This window comes from Triticum urartu, chromosome 5A (genome assembly GCF_056163025.1).
Source record: "Triticum urartu cultivar PI428250 chromosome 5A, HENAU_Tu73, whole genome shotgun sequence".
NCBI lineage: Eukaryota > Viridiplantae > Streptophyta > Magnoliopsida > Poales > Poaceae > Triticum > Triticum urartu.
This window is the reverse complement of record NC_141877.1, coordinates 99,986,972-100,001,776: the sequence shown is the minus strand read 5'-3', so window position 1 is coordinate 100,001,776 and position 14,805 is coordinate 99,986,972.

The following is a 14,805-nucleotide window of genomic DNA, read 5'->3' as shown; positions in this document are numbered from 1 at the left end:
GAGATGCTCACTGTTTTTCTAAAAAAAAATATTTCATATGTTATTATATATTATTTTAATTGTCATGATATATTTAACAGATACTTACATATGTAAGAAACCAATATCCCACATCTTATTAACTTATAAAAATAATTTCTTAACAAATAAAATCCTGGATTGTTTTGGCATGAAAATCCTAGTGATTGTGTACAAAAGCTTGGTAATATTTAAGGACGAATGTAATCATATCACTTATTATTTAAATATATTTATAACAAAATGCTCAACCCCTTTTTATTTTTTTTATAACATTACTGGCCCAACCCAACATTATAATTAGAATCAGCCCAGCAAAATCATGTATTTCGAGAAAGTGCAAATGGCCTGTAATTTTTTAGGAAATAAAATAAACGGGCCGCATGGATGCTACATTATTTGTTCACCCAGCCCAGCTAATGGCTGTAATTCAAAAAAAAGATCAAATTGACTATAAATTCTACCGCACAAAAAAAAGACTGTAAATTCTGAAAAAATGGGTTGAATACGTGCCACATTTTTGGAGGCTGAAATGTGGGCCAATAGGTCGAAGCCAATGCAAGTCGTTGTCAATTTAGTCAACAAATGATTCTGACATGTTAGCCGTTGGATTTACATCCAATGACATGCATCCATCTTCAATCTCTCGTCTTCTTCCTCCAGCACTGCCGGGACCACCTCCCGCCTCCTGCTGCTAGCAGCTTTGCTTAGCACGCTTCGCTATGAAGCGCTACTCCACCGTTGGCCAGGCCATCCCTCCACCCCTCCACACCTCCTGTTCTTCTCCACCGACTGCCGAACCACACCGCACTAGAACCAGTTAACCCTCATACACCTCTCTGTCTGCGACTCTACTCCCACATCTTCACATCTCCGGTTCGTTGCTGTCCGGGGCCTCGCCGTCGTCCACCACCTTGGATGCGCTCGGCGCAGCATGGTCAACGTGGTCAACGAACGACACCATCGGAAGTAGACTATGCGTGGAGAGGCTGACAGCTGGGTCCATGGCCGCACACAAGGAAATGCCTCCTTATTACGCGCAAAATAATGATTCCTCCACCTGACATCTGGGACCCACCGGAAGGGCCTCTGTATTTCGTGAAATAAAGTGCCCCCCCCCGCTGACATGTCGGACCCACCAGCTATCTTCGCATGCAAGGAAGTGCCTCCTTATTACGCACAAAAAAATGAATATTCCCCCTGCCAGCTGGAACCCAGCATAGTGGGAGGCTGACTTGTGGGCCTACCAAGTTGACGGGGACGGAGGGCTTTGTCAACTTAGTCAATATGAACGATTCTAGCTCCTGTTACCGTACGATGTTCATCCAACGGCCGTAGTGCTTCTTCAACCTTTGGTCTTCTTGCTCCAGCCGCCCAAACCAGCGCTAGTCGTGCCGCGTGCTCCTGCCTCCCGTGGCCGGATGTGATGCCGCGGAGGCCTCACTGCCCCCTACTACTCCCACCGCTGGCCAGGCCATCCCTCTACTCACCCACACCCCCTGTTAATCTGCGGCAACAGCAGCCTCACACCTCCACTGCTGCGTCTTCCCCAGCTCCGACTCGTCCCCTTCCTAGTCCTCGTCGTCGTCCACCGCCCTGGTGCTCTCGACGCGGCATGGTCAACATGGTCAACGACCGACTTCCATCGGAAGAGTACTGTACGTGCAGAGGCTGACAGCTGGGTCCACGGTAGCCGCAAGGAAGTGCCTCCTTATTATGCGGAAAATAATTATTCATCCACCTAACAGCAGGGACCCACCGGACGGGCCACCAGTATTTTGCGAAAAAAATCGTTTCCCCCTGACTGCTGGGACCCACCGGACGGGCCATCGTATTTTGTGAAAAAAACGTTCACCCCGCTGTCAGCTCGGACCCACCGGAAGTGCCTCCTTATTATGCACAAAAAATGAATACTCCCGCAGCTAGCTGGGACCCACCTTGCTGGGAGGCTGACTTGTGGGCCTACTAAGTTGACGGGGACGAAGGGCTTTGTCAACTTAGTCAATATGAACGATTCTAGCTCCAGTGACCGTACGATGTCCATCCAACAGCCGTAGTGCTTCTTCAACCTCTGGTCTTCTTGCTCCAGCCGCCCAAAGCAGCGCTGGTCGGGCCGCATGCTCCTGCCTCCCCTGGTCGGCTGTGCTGCCGCAGAGGCCTCACCGCCCCCTACTATTCCCACCGCTGGCTAGGCCCTGCGGCGACGGCAGCCTCACACCGCAGCCGAACCAGTGAACCCTCGTAGTCCTCTCCACGCGGGCTTCCACTGCCGCGTCATCCCCTTCCTAGGCCTCGCCGTCGTCCACCGCCGTGGTGCTCTCCACGCGGCGTGGTCAACGTGGTCAAGGAACGACTTCCATCGGAAGAGTACTGTACGTGGAGAGGCTGACAGCTGGGTCCACAGCCACAGCCCAGTTTTTTTGTGATTTGCCAAGTAAGTCGCTTTGTCAGGCCTATTGGGCTGCAAATCTTTCAAGACGAGGAGAGCTTTCATCCGGCTGGCCGAGAAAATGGCCCATCAGTAATGAGAAATGGGTTGTACATTTTTAAAACACATCAAACCGGCAATTAGTTTCAAATATCTTTTTTTTCATTTCAAGATTTTAAATTACATTAATTTTTATGTGTGAAGAATTTGTTGGATTTTATATTGATATACATTTATTTTTAAAATCAGTTTGAATGTGAGTCGAAATTTCGAGATTAAAAACAGTTCGGACCGCACCGAAATATGAAAAATTTCGTATAATTTTTTAACCGTTGCCACAATATGGGCTGCAATGCTAACAAAAAGAATATGGGCTCCAAAAAAACCTTAAGAATTAGCAAATGGGCTGTAAATTATTAGAAATAATGGCAGATGGGTTGTATGCTGTTTTCCACAGATTTGAGGCTGTCCTAAAAAAAGGTTGACACACAAGCACTGACTGTTGGATGTCCATCCAACGGCCGTCGTGCTTCTTCAATCTCTGCTCTTCCTGCTCCAGCCGCTCAAACAAGCGCCGGCGGGACTGCCTGCTCCCTCCTCCTCGTGCAAGTTGTGCTACCGCGCAGGCCTCACCGCCCGACCGTACTCCCATCGCTGGCCTAGCCATCCCTCTACTCACCCACACCTGCTATTATTCTCCGGCGATGGCAGACGAACCAATAAACCGTCGTACAGTCGTACTCCCCTCCGCGTGGGAAACAACTGCCGAGTCTTCCCTGCCTCCGTGTCGTCCCCTTCCTAGGCCTCGTCGTCGTCCACTGCCCTGGTGCTCTCGGCGCGGCGTGGTCAACGTGGTCAAGGAACGACTTCCATTGGACATGGACTGTACGTGGAGAAGCTGACAGCTGGGTCCACGGCGACAGCAAGGAAGTGCCTCCTTATTATGCGGAAAATAATGATTCCTCCACCTGACAGCAGGGACCCACCAGACGGGCCACCGTATTTCGTGAAAAAAATGTTTCCCCCCAGACTGCTGGGACCCACCAGCTACACCTTCACACGCAAGGAAGTGTGTCTGGGCAAAAAAAATGATCCGCCCCCCTGACTGCTAGGACCCACCAGCTACATCTTCGCACGCAAGGAAGTGCGTCCGGGTAAAAAAAATCGAAAATGATTCGCCCCCTGACTGCTGGGACCCACCAGCCCCCCGACTGCTGGGACCCACCAGCTACATCTTCGCGCGCAAGGAAGTGCGTTCGGGCAAAAAAATGATCGCCCCCTGACTGCTGGGACCCACCAGCTACATCTTCGTAGGCAAGGAAGTGCCTGACAGTCGGGACCCACCTGGTCGAAGCGTACGTGGCGTTGTCATTCTGGTCGCGAACGTGTACGTACATATATACTGGTGGATGTAGAGGCGCGCATGTGTCGTAGTAGAGGCGGCCAGGGTGCAAGAAAGAAAATATGGCCACATATGTGTACATACGGGTGAGGTCTCGAACGCCTACTCGCGCATACGTACGGCGATGGCTCGTGTACATGGCTGGGTCGGAACAGAGAAACAGCGTCGTCGTCGTGTTCATGGGGAGGCAACGGAATGCTCATGTTCATCGGGAGGCAACGTGGCTGGGTCGGAACGGAATGCGTGGTCGTGTTCATCGGGAGCGCTTGGATGGAAGAGGCGATGGAAACGAGGCCTAACGTACCGCACAACGGAGGAAACGGACCTCCTACGGTCAAAACGGGGGTCCTGTTGATCGGGAGGGGTGTGGCGTACCAGAAAACGGAGGAAACGGAACTCCTACAGTCAGAACGGGGGTCCTGTTGATCGGGAGGGGTGTGGCGTACCGCAAAACGGAGGAAACGGACCTCCTACGGTCGAAACGGGGGTCATGTTGATCGGGAGGGGTGTGGTGTACCGCAAAACAGAGGAAACAGACTTGTGTTGGAGCACTATGGTCGAAACGGGGGTCCTGTTCATCGGGAGGGGTGTGGCGTACCGCAAAACGGGACTCCACGAGATACTGTTCATCTCCACCGTCGACCCCCTCCAGCCTCCACGAGCTACTATTCATCTACCGTCGACCTCCTCCAGCCTCCACGGGCTCCTGTTCATCCAGCCTCCACCGCGCGCTACTCCACCGGCTACTGTTCAACCACCCCTCCACCGTCTACTGTTCATCTAGCCCTCCACACCACGGGGGCCTGTTCAACCACCTCTCCACGGGCACCCCTCCACCCTGTACTGTTCATCCTGCCCTCCACACCACGGGGTCTTGTAGCGACCAGACCTCAAACGGTCCAATCTCTGTGCTCCGGTGTCATCCCTGGATCAGTAATGCTGACACCACACAGTACTTGAAGGATTTATAACAGAGTAGAAATCACACACTTATTACATCGAGTGTCTCAAAAGAGAACTTATTACAATAAATATGGCTTAAGGCCATCTAATAACGGTAACAGCGGAAGGCTTGGAAGATAAGTGAGTCCATCAACTCCAACAACATCACTGAGTATAGAACCACGACCTGAAACTCCTTAATCATCGTCTGAAAAGTCTGCAACATTAACATTGCAGCCCGAAACGGGTCAGCACATGGAATATGCTGGCAATGTAACACATAGAGTAATGAAATGAAACAGCTATTCTATATGCATATTTGGCTGGTGGATAGCTCTATGGTTACAGTTTTGCGAAAAGCTAATTTTTCCCTACTGCAAAGGAATAGATTTATTTAACTATCATGGTAGTTGTTAAACATTGAGAATGGTTGACAGCATTCTCAACCCCAATTAAGCATCATCATTAAACAAACCCATCAAAATTAAACTTTATAGTAACATGTTGAGATTCACATGATAATCCAGGTACTAGATACTCAAGATGTCCATAACCGGGGACTTGGGTAACCATGATTAGTTTATACACTCTGCAGAGGTTTGCGCACTTTTCCCCACAAGACTCGATCTCCTCCGTTGGATTTCTCGCACTACAAGGTGTTTGAGAAATGGATGACCGAGACATAGTTTTCAGAAGCGCTGGCACCTTACGATGGGTAGACCGTACCACCTACATCCCCTACATCTGCTAGTCTACCACTGTAAGAGTTCGCACGACTTAGTCAACTATGCTAGAGCCGATAATAGCTTGTGGCTACACACGGAAGTTTCTAGCATGAATAATCTCAGGATCCCTTTGAGCCTGGGTGGCGGCCCATAAAGAAAAACAGGCAATCCTGGAATACCCAGGTACCTCAATCCACCCAGATGTGTGTTTAAGTTGCCACCTTAAATAAACCATTAATTAACAATCTCACATCTGTCATGGATACACTCACCCAATCCACGTCTACTAGCATAGCATGGCATAATAAGCAAACGTAGAAGTAACTCCCAAAGGTTTGATAATAAACAGGTAATAGGTACTACCTCAACTACTTCCAAAACCCACAATTTAATTAGATCCTAATCATGCAATGTGTAAGCATTGATCTAATGCAACAAAATTGGGTAGTAGGAAGTATGATCAAAGTGTTACTTGCCTTGCTGATGATCCGGGAAACCTAGCGATTCGAAGTAACAAGCGGCGCACTCCAGATACTCTATTGCAAACAACAAGCACACAATAAGTACTCAACTAATGCACAGGTAAAACTCAAATAAGAGATATAACCAGAAGGTTCACCTTAAAAACTCCGGTTGGCAAAAATAATCAAATCAAACGAAGCAACGAAACACAAACAGCAAAAGAAACAGGCTTCGTTTACTATTCTGGAACTAAGGCAATTTTTACAGAAGCAAAAACTTGTTTAAGTTAGTTAAACGGAAAGAGGGTTTCGAGACGAAACTCCAGGCGCTTGAATCGCCTGATTCCGATAAACGAGCGAAAAGTTAAACTAAAACGAAAATCGGATCAGAAATCGCGTTCAGAAATAATCGCGGAAAATCCGAGAAAAAGAAAAACGACGAACAGATTAACGGACGAACATTCGTTATCTGGATCTAAACGACGAACACGTTCGTTAAAACGAACGAACGAGCGAACGCTCGCTAATTAACTAAACCTAAAAAAACCATTCTAATAAAAAAATGGATCTAAAAAACCGGGCGGTTTTTTGAGGAAAACCGCCGGTGACGGCGGCTACCTCGGGCGGTGGGACGGCGGGGTCGGCGGCGAGGCGGCAAGGCGGGGCGGCGGCGAGGCGGCGACGAGGCGGCGCGGCGTGGGCGGCGGCGAGGCGGCGCGGCGCGGGCGGCGGCACTAGTGTTTCGGCGGGCGGGCTGGAGGGCTTCGGCGGCTCGGCGGGGCCGGCTTATAAAGGCCCCCCGGGCGGAGTCCCGCTCGGGTATGGCCCGGAGTCGGTTTGGATTTTTTTTAATTAATCCCGCGCAGAAAAACTAACAAAAGAAATACTAAACGGACTCCAAAAATCCCGAAATAAATTTTCCCCTGCTTCTAAAATCAAGCCGCACAGGATGAACATTTATTTGGAGCCTAAATGCAATTTTGAAAAACGCACATTTTTCCTAAATTCAAATAAAATAGCAAGTAAAACCAAATAAAATATTATTTGATTTTATTATTAAACCCTCAATATTTATTTATTTTGGGAAATCATTTTTCCCTCTCTCATATTTTTTTGTAATAGAAATAATTGAAGATAAAATAAATAAAATCAAATGATCCTATTTTCAAAATTTGAGACAACTCAATATGAAAATAATGAAATCCCCAACTCTCTCCGAGGGTCCTTGAGTTGCGTGAAATTTCTAGGATCAACCAAAATGCAATAAATATGATATGCAATGATGATCTAGTGTGTAACATTCCAAATTGAAAATTTGGGATGTTACAGTCTTGTTCATCCACCCCTCCACGGGCACCCCTCCACCGTCGACTGTTCATCCAGCCCTCCACCACACCACGGGGTCCTGTTCATCCAGAGGCAATGCCACTACTCACTGTTCATCCACCCTCCCCCCCCCCCCCCCCGCAACGTTCACTGTTCATCCCATCAATCGGCTTTAGTTAGCAGCAGTAGCCAAGGAATCGCTCGATCGGGTTCAGTTAACAGCCATCGATCGATCGCTCTGGTTCAGTAACGCATAGCCTGCAGTGCAATCGCTCGGGTTCAGTTAGAGCCCAACGCCTCGCTCGGGTTCAGTTAGTGCCAACGCCTCGCACACACACGCGTACGTGTACGAGAGAAACACGCATCGCTCGGCCCCCGACCTCCCACCGTAACCGGGAACTCCCCGAAATTTTCCTCCCCTCGCTTCTACCATGGTTTTTTCCGTCATGGACGGCCCAAAGAATGTCATGCAGCTGCGTCTCCGGCCCGCCCAGGACGAAAAGCCCATTTTCTATCATGATTTTTTGTCGTAGAAGTAGGAGCCCACCACATCTATGATGATACCGGGTTTTGTCACAATTATCGTCATAGAAGTGTCATATGTATGACAGAAAAAAAAATTGTTCGGCCCAATATGTCATGGATGTGTCTTTTTTGTAGTGTAGATCCGTAATCTAGCGCACAAGCTCTCAGCATATCCTCGAAAATCTGATTGACTCTCTCGGTCTGTCCATCTGTCTGCGGATGAAAAACTGTACTGAACTCCAGCCTGGTACCCAAAGTTTCGTGCAACTGATTCCAGAACTTTGAGGTAAACTGGGTTCCTCTATCTGACACAATGCTCCTTGGAACTCCATGCAGACATACGATCCTGGTCATGTATATCTTTGCCAACTTTGCCCTAGTATAGGTAGTCTTTACTGGAATGAAATGAGCTACCTTTGTCAAACGATCGACTACAACCCAAATCGAGTCATAGCCTGAACGAGTTCTGGGTAATCCTGTGATAAAATCCATGCCTAGCTTATCCCACTTCCATTCGGGTATCGGTAATGGTTGTAGCAATCCTGCTGGCTTCTGATGCTCTGCCTTTACTCTCTGACATACATCACAAACTGCTACATACTCTGCAATATCCTTCTTCATTCCGGTCCACCAGAAAATATCCTTCAAATCCAGATACATCTTGGTATTTCCTGGGTGAATCGAATAAGGTGAATCATGGGCCTCTTGCAGAATTAACTTCCTGATCTCCAAATCATTAGGCACATAAACGCGGTCTTCAAACCATAAGGTATCGTGCTCATCCTCACGAAATCCTTTAGCTTTTCCTTTGCTCATTTTCTCCTTAATAGAGGCAATCTCCTTGTCAGTCTTCTGGGCTTCTCTGATCTTATCCATCAAAGTAGACTGAATCTCCAATGCGGCTACATAGCCTCTCGGAACTATTTCCAAACATAGCTCACGAAGATTTTCGGCTAACTCCCTTGGTAAATCTCCCGTCATTAAGGTGTTTACATGACTTTTATGGCTCAACGCGTCAGCTACTACGTTAGCCTTTCCGGGGTGATAATGCAATCTCATGTCATAATCCTTGATGAGCTCCAACCATCTCCTTTGCCTGAGATTCAACTCCTTCTGTGTGAAGATGTACTTCAAACTCTTGTGATCCGTGTGCACCTCATAATGATTTCCAATGAGAAAATGTATCCAAGTCTTCAATGCGTGCACTACGGCTGCTAACTCCAAATCATGCGTAGCATAATTCAACTCATGAGGCTTAAGCTGTCGGGAGGCATAGGAAACAACTCTTCCTTCCTGCATAAGCACTGCTCCAAGTCCTCGACGTGAAGCGTCACAATACACCTCATAGTCCTTAGTCTGATCTGGCAAAATCAACACTCGTGATGTAACCAAACGTTTCTTCAACTCCTGAAAACTGGCCTCACATTCCTTGGTCCATATGAACTTTGTATCCTTCTTCAACAACTCCGTCATAGGTTTTGCAATCTTCGAGAAATTTTCAATGAATCTCCGGTAGTATCCTGCAAGTCCAAGAAAACTCCAGATCTCTCCAACTGTTGTTGGCGCTTCCCAATTTGTCACAGTGTCAACCTTGGTGGGATCTACTGCTATACCTTCTCCAGATATAACGTGTCCGAGAAATCCAACTTCCTTCAACCAAAACTCACATTTGCTAAACTTGGCATACAACGGATGTTCTCTGAGTTTTCCAAGTACCAAATGCAAATGCTCCTTATGCTCCTCTTCATTCTTCGAGTAAACCAGGATATCATCAATGAACACTATGACAAACTTATCCAGAAAATCCATAAACACTTTGTTCATCATGTTCATAAAATAAGCAGGTGCGTTAGTCAGACCAAGTGACATAACGGTATACTCGTACAGCCCATACCTGGTGGTAAAAGCTCTCTTGGGTATATCCTGTTCTCGAATCTTCAACTGATGGCACCCTGATCGAAGATCGATCTTGGAAAATACCTTAGCTCCTTGCAATCGATCAAACAGATCATTGATCATGGGTAGTGGGTACTTGTTCTTGATGGTTACTTCATTCAATCCTCGATAATCAACAACCATCCTTAACGATCCATCCTTCTTCTCCACTAGAAGTACTGGTGATCCCCAAGGTGAAGAACTTGGGCGGATATATCCCTTATCTAGTAACTCCTTGATCTGCTTCTTAATCTCCACCAAATCCTTTGCGGGCATCCTATATGGTCTCTTAGATATTGGCCCTGTGCGTGGCAAAAGTTCAATCAAAAACTCAATATCTCTATCCGGTGGCATGCCTGACAATTCTTCTGGAAATACATCAGGGAAATCTTTCACCACTGGTACTTCCTCCTGCACAACTCCTGTTAAGCAATTTACTTGAGTCCTTTTTGGCACATGCCGGGATACATACTTGATCCTTCTCCCTTCTGGGGTGGTAAGAAAAATTGACTTACTGGCACATTCAATGTTCCCTTCATACTTTGATAACCAATCCATGCCTAATATCACATCCAGTCCTTGGGATTCCAATACTATTAGGTCTGAGGAAATACGTAGTTACCAATCCTTAATGGTAACCGATCACACCATAGACTAGCCATATACTCTGCTCCAGGCGAGGTTACTAACATGGGTGACCTAAGGGCTTGGGTTGGCAGTTTATACTTATCCACAAATCCCCTTGATATGTATGAATGTGATGCACCAGTATCAAAAAGAACGAGTGCAGTAAATGACTTAACCAAAAACTTACCTATTACTGCATCGGGCTGGGCTTCAACTTCCTCCAGATTTACGTGGTTCACCTGTCCCCTATTGAAAGGGTTCGGCTTCATCCCAGAGCTTCCATTGCCATTTCCATTTTGGGCTTCAGGACATTCATTAGCATAATGTCCGGTCTTCTGGCACTTAAAGCAAGTGACTTGGCTCAGGTCTCTCTTGGCTGGGGTTGATGGGTTGGTGCGATTCTGGCCGTTACTTCCTCCATTCCCATTCCCATTCTTGGTGCCATTGTGATTGTGCGAGTTACTTCCTCCATGGGTATGCTGAAAATGTCCTCCCGGCCTAGGGGTAAATCGTGGCTTCTGCTGAGCTCCAGAATTGTACTTCCCTTGTCCATACTTCCTCTTGCGGTTCTCAATCTGCTGCTGCTTCCCTTCAATCAGAAGAGCATGATCTACCAACTCCTGGTAGTTGTTGAAAGTTGCTACCATCAACTGCATGCTCAACTCATCATTCAGTCCTTCCAGAAACTTCTCCTGCTTAGCTGCATCTGTAGCAACGTCATCTGGGGCATAACGTGCTAGCTTACTAAAATCCTCCACATACTGGCCAACTGTCCGTCCTCCTTGGCGCAAGTTGCGAAACTCTTGCTTCTTCATGGCCATAGCTCCTGCTGAAACATGGGCAATACAGAAAGCCTGCTGGAACTGGTCCCATGTGACAGTGTCGACAGGGAAAGTGGCTGTGAAATTCTCCCACCATGATGCTGCGGGTCCTTCAAGTTGATGTGCGGCAAACTTCACCTTTTCTGCATCTGTGTATCCTGTCATGGTCAACTCCCTTGCTGTCTTGCGGAGCTAATCATCTGCTACTATCGGTTTGGTGCTACTGCATAACACCGGCGGATTCAGCCTAAGAAAATGGGCTAAGTGATCGAGAGGTGGTGGTGGTGGTGGGTTGTTGTTGTTGTTCCCCTGATTCTGATTCTGGACTAGCAGCTGCATCAATGTGTTCTGCTGCTGGATCAACTGGGTGAGCTCTGGTGGGAAGGTAAATCCGGGGTCACGTCTCGGAGGCATCTGAGGGTTTAGAAAAGATGAGATTTAAGAATAGAGAGGGGTCTAGAGAGAAACACTACCAATATGCATATGAGGCAAAAACAAACAATTCACTTCATTCAATCAAGCAAGGGCATACAATCGATCTATTTATCGAAAAAGGTGCTCGGACTACTATATTTACATGGTGGACTACTACTACTGTTGGGATGGTCTACTATAAATATTCTTCGTTTGCAGACTCCATGATATCTGCTCCAGCTTCATCAACATAGTCATCATCGCTATCATCTGGATCCGAGTCGGTGTCGTCGATGATGATGTAGTCTTCCAGGCGAATCTCCTTGGATTCTTCATCTTCTTCTACTGGTGCAGGGTCTCCCATAAATATTCCAATCTTCTTGATCAGGTCGTCATTCTTCCCCACTAATACTTTGATTTCCTCTTCATAATTTTCATGTGTAGCCTTGAGTTCTTCCTCCAGTTCCTTGATTCTTGTTCTCGCCTTCTTTAGATCTATCATATCAGCGCACATCTGGTTCTCCTGACGTCGAATGTGCTGGTTTAACTCCTAGATAAAAGCTGCAATTGATCTATCCTTCTTGGTGCTGATCATCTCCCATTGCTCATCTCGGCGTCCACAAATCTGGTAGATAGTATCCTGGAGATCATTGCGGTAAACTTCTCCAATACGTCCCATGGCGATGTGAGCTGCCATGCTCTTTCCTAGACTCCATGTCGGTGCATCAAAGGAAAACTCTATGGGCTCGGTGACTGGCATGAACGTCCTTCCTGGAACTTGAACTTGAATCATCCAGCGCTCCTCATCAGGTAAAGTGGCGTTGTAGGTTCCGGTGAAGCTTGGTACTCCGATGTTCAGGTACTTAGTGACTTCCTTCAGGTGACGTCCAAAGGGTGTATCTTCATCCGGCTGGGTGAACTTGTTCCTTGCATCCGCCATCCCAAAAGAGTAGAAAAGATGAGGAGTTAGAATGGGAAGAGTGAGTAGTGATCTAGGGCTATAGCTTAGTGGTCGTGTCCTACAGTCAGCATGTGCTCTGATACCATATTGTAGCGACCAGACCTCAAACGGTCCAATCTCTGTGCTCCGGTGTCATCCCTGGATCAGTAATGCTGACACCACACAGTACTTGAAGGATTTATAACAGAGTAGCAATCACACACTTATTACATCGAGAGTCTCAAAACAGAACTTATTACAATAAATATGGTTTAAGGCAATCTAACAACGATAATAGTGGAAGGCTTGGAAGATAAGTGAGTCCATCAACTCCAACGGCATCACTGAGTATAGAACCACGACCTAAAAGCACCTTACTCGTTGTCTAAAAAGTCTGCAACATTAACGTTGCAGTCCGAAACGGTTCAGCACATGGAATATGCTGGCAATGTAACACATAGAGAGCAGTAATAGAATAAGGCTATTCTATATGCATATTTGGCTGGTGGAAAGCTCTATGGTTACAGTTTTCGTAAAGCCAATTTTTCCCTACTACAAAGGAATAAATTTTATTTAACTATCATGGTAGTTTTTAAACATTGAGAGTGTAGACACGCTCTCAATCCCAATTAAGCATCATCATTAAAACCCAAGAAATTAATTTAGAGTAATATGATGAGATTCACATGATAATCCAGGTACTAGATACTCAAGATGTCCATAACCGGGGACACGGCTAACCATGATTAGTTTATACACTCTGCACAGGTTTGCGCACTTTTCCCCACAAGACTCGATCTCCTCCGTAGGGAATTTCGCACTACATGATGTTTGAGAAACGGATGACCGAGACATAGTCTTTCAGAAGTGCTAGCACATTACGAACGGGTAGACCGTACCACTCTACATCCCCTACATCTGCTAGTCTACCACTGTAAGAGTTCGCACGACTTAGTCAACTAAGCTAGAGCCCATAGTAGCTTGTGGCTGCACACAGAAGTTTCTAGTATGAATAATCTCATGATCCCTTTGAGCCTGGGTGGCGGTCCAAAAGAAAAATAGGCAATCACTGGAATACCCAGGTGCCTCAATCCACCCTGATGTGTATTTAAGTTGCCACCTTAGATAAACCATTGATTTAACAATCTCACATCTGTCATGGATTTCACTCACCCAATCCACGTCTACTAGCATAGCATAGCATAATAAGCAAACGTAGAAGTAACTCCCAAAGGTTTGATAATAACAGGTAATAGGTACTACCTCATCTACTTCCCAAACTCACAATTTAATTAGATCCTAATCATGCAATGTGTGAGGTTTGATCTAATGCAATAAAAACTGGGTAATAGGAAGTATGATCAAAGTGTTACTTCCCTTGCTGATGATTTGTGAAACCTAGCGATTTGAAGTAGCAAGCGGTGCACTCCGGGTACTCTATCGCAAACAAACAAGCATACAATAAGTACTCAACTAACGTACAGGTAAAACTCGAATAAAAGATCTAACCAGAAAGTTCAACTTAAGAACTCCGGTTGGCAAAAAGAATCAAACCGAATGAAGCAACAAAAGACAAACGGCAAAAGAAATAAGCTTCGTTTACTAATCTGAAACTAGGGCAAATTTTACTGCGGAAAAACTTGTTTGAGTTGGTTAAACAGAAAGAGGGTTTGGAGACGAAACTCCAGGCGCTTGAATCGCCTGATTCCGACAAACGAGCGAAAAGTTAAACTAAAACGAACATCGGATCAGAAATCGTGATCAGAAAAACCTCGGATTTAATCCGAGAAAAAGAAAAACGACTAACAGGTTAATGAACGAACGTTCGTTAACAGGAACTAAATGATGAACGCGTTCGTTAAAATGAACGGACGAGCGAACGCTCGCTAAATAAATAAACCGGAGAAAAACCGATCTATTTAAAAAATGAAAAATGAAAACTAGGGTTTTCAAAAAAACGAAACGGCTTTTTCTCAAAAACCGGGCGGCGTCTACCTTGGCTCGGGGCTCCGGCGAGGCTCCGGCGGGCGGCGGGTGGTGCAGGGCGGCAGGGCGGCGGCTCCTACGCGGCAGCGGGGCGGCGGGCGGCGCGAGGTGGTGGCTGCGGCGCGGCGGCGTGCGGCGGCGGCGCTGGAGGCGTGGGGTGGCGGCGGTGTGGGCTGCAGGGGGGCGGCGGCGGTTATAAAGGGGGCGGGGAGAGGCGACTTGGGGAGGGGTCGACCTCGGGAGGCGGAGTCCTCC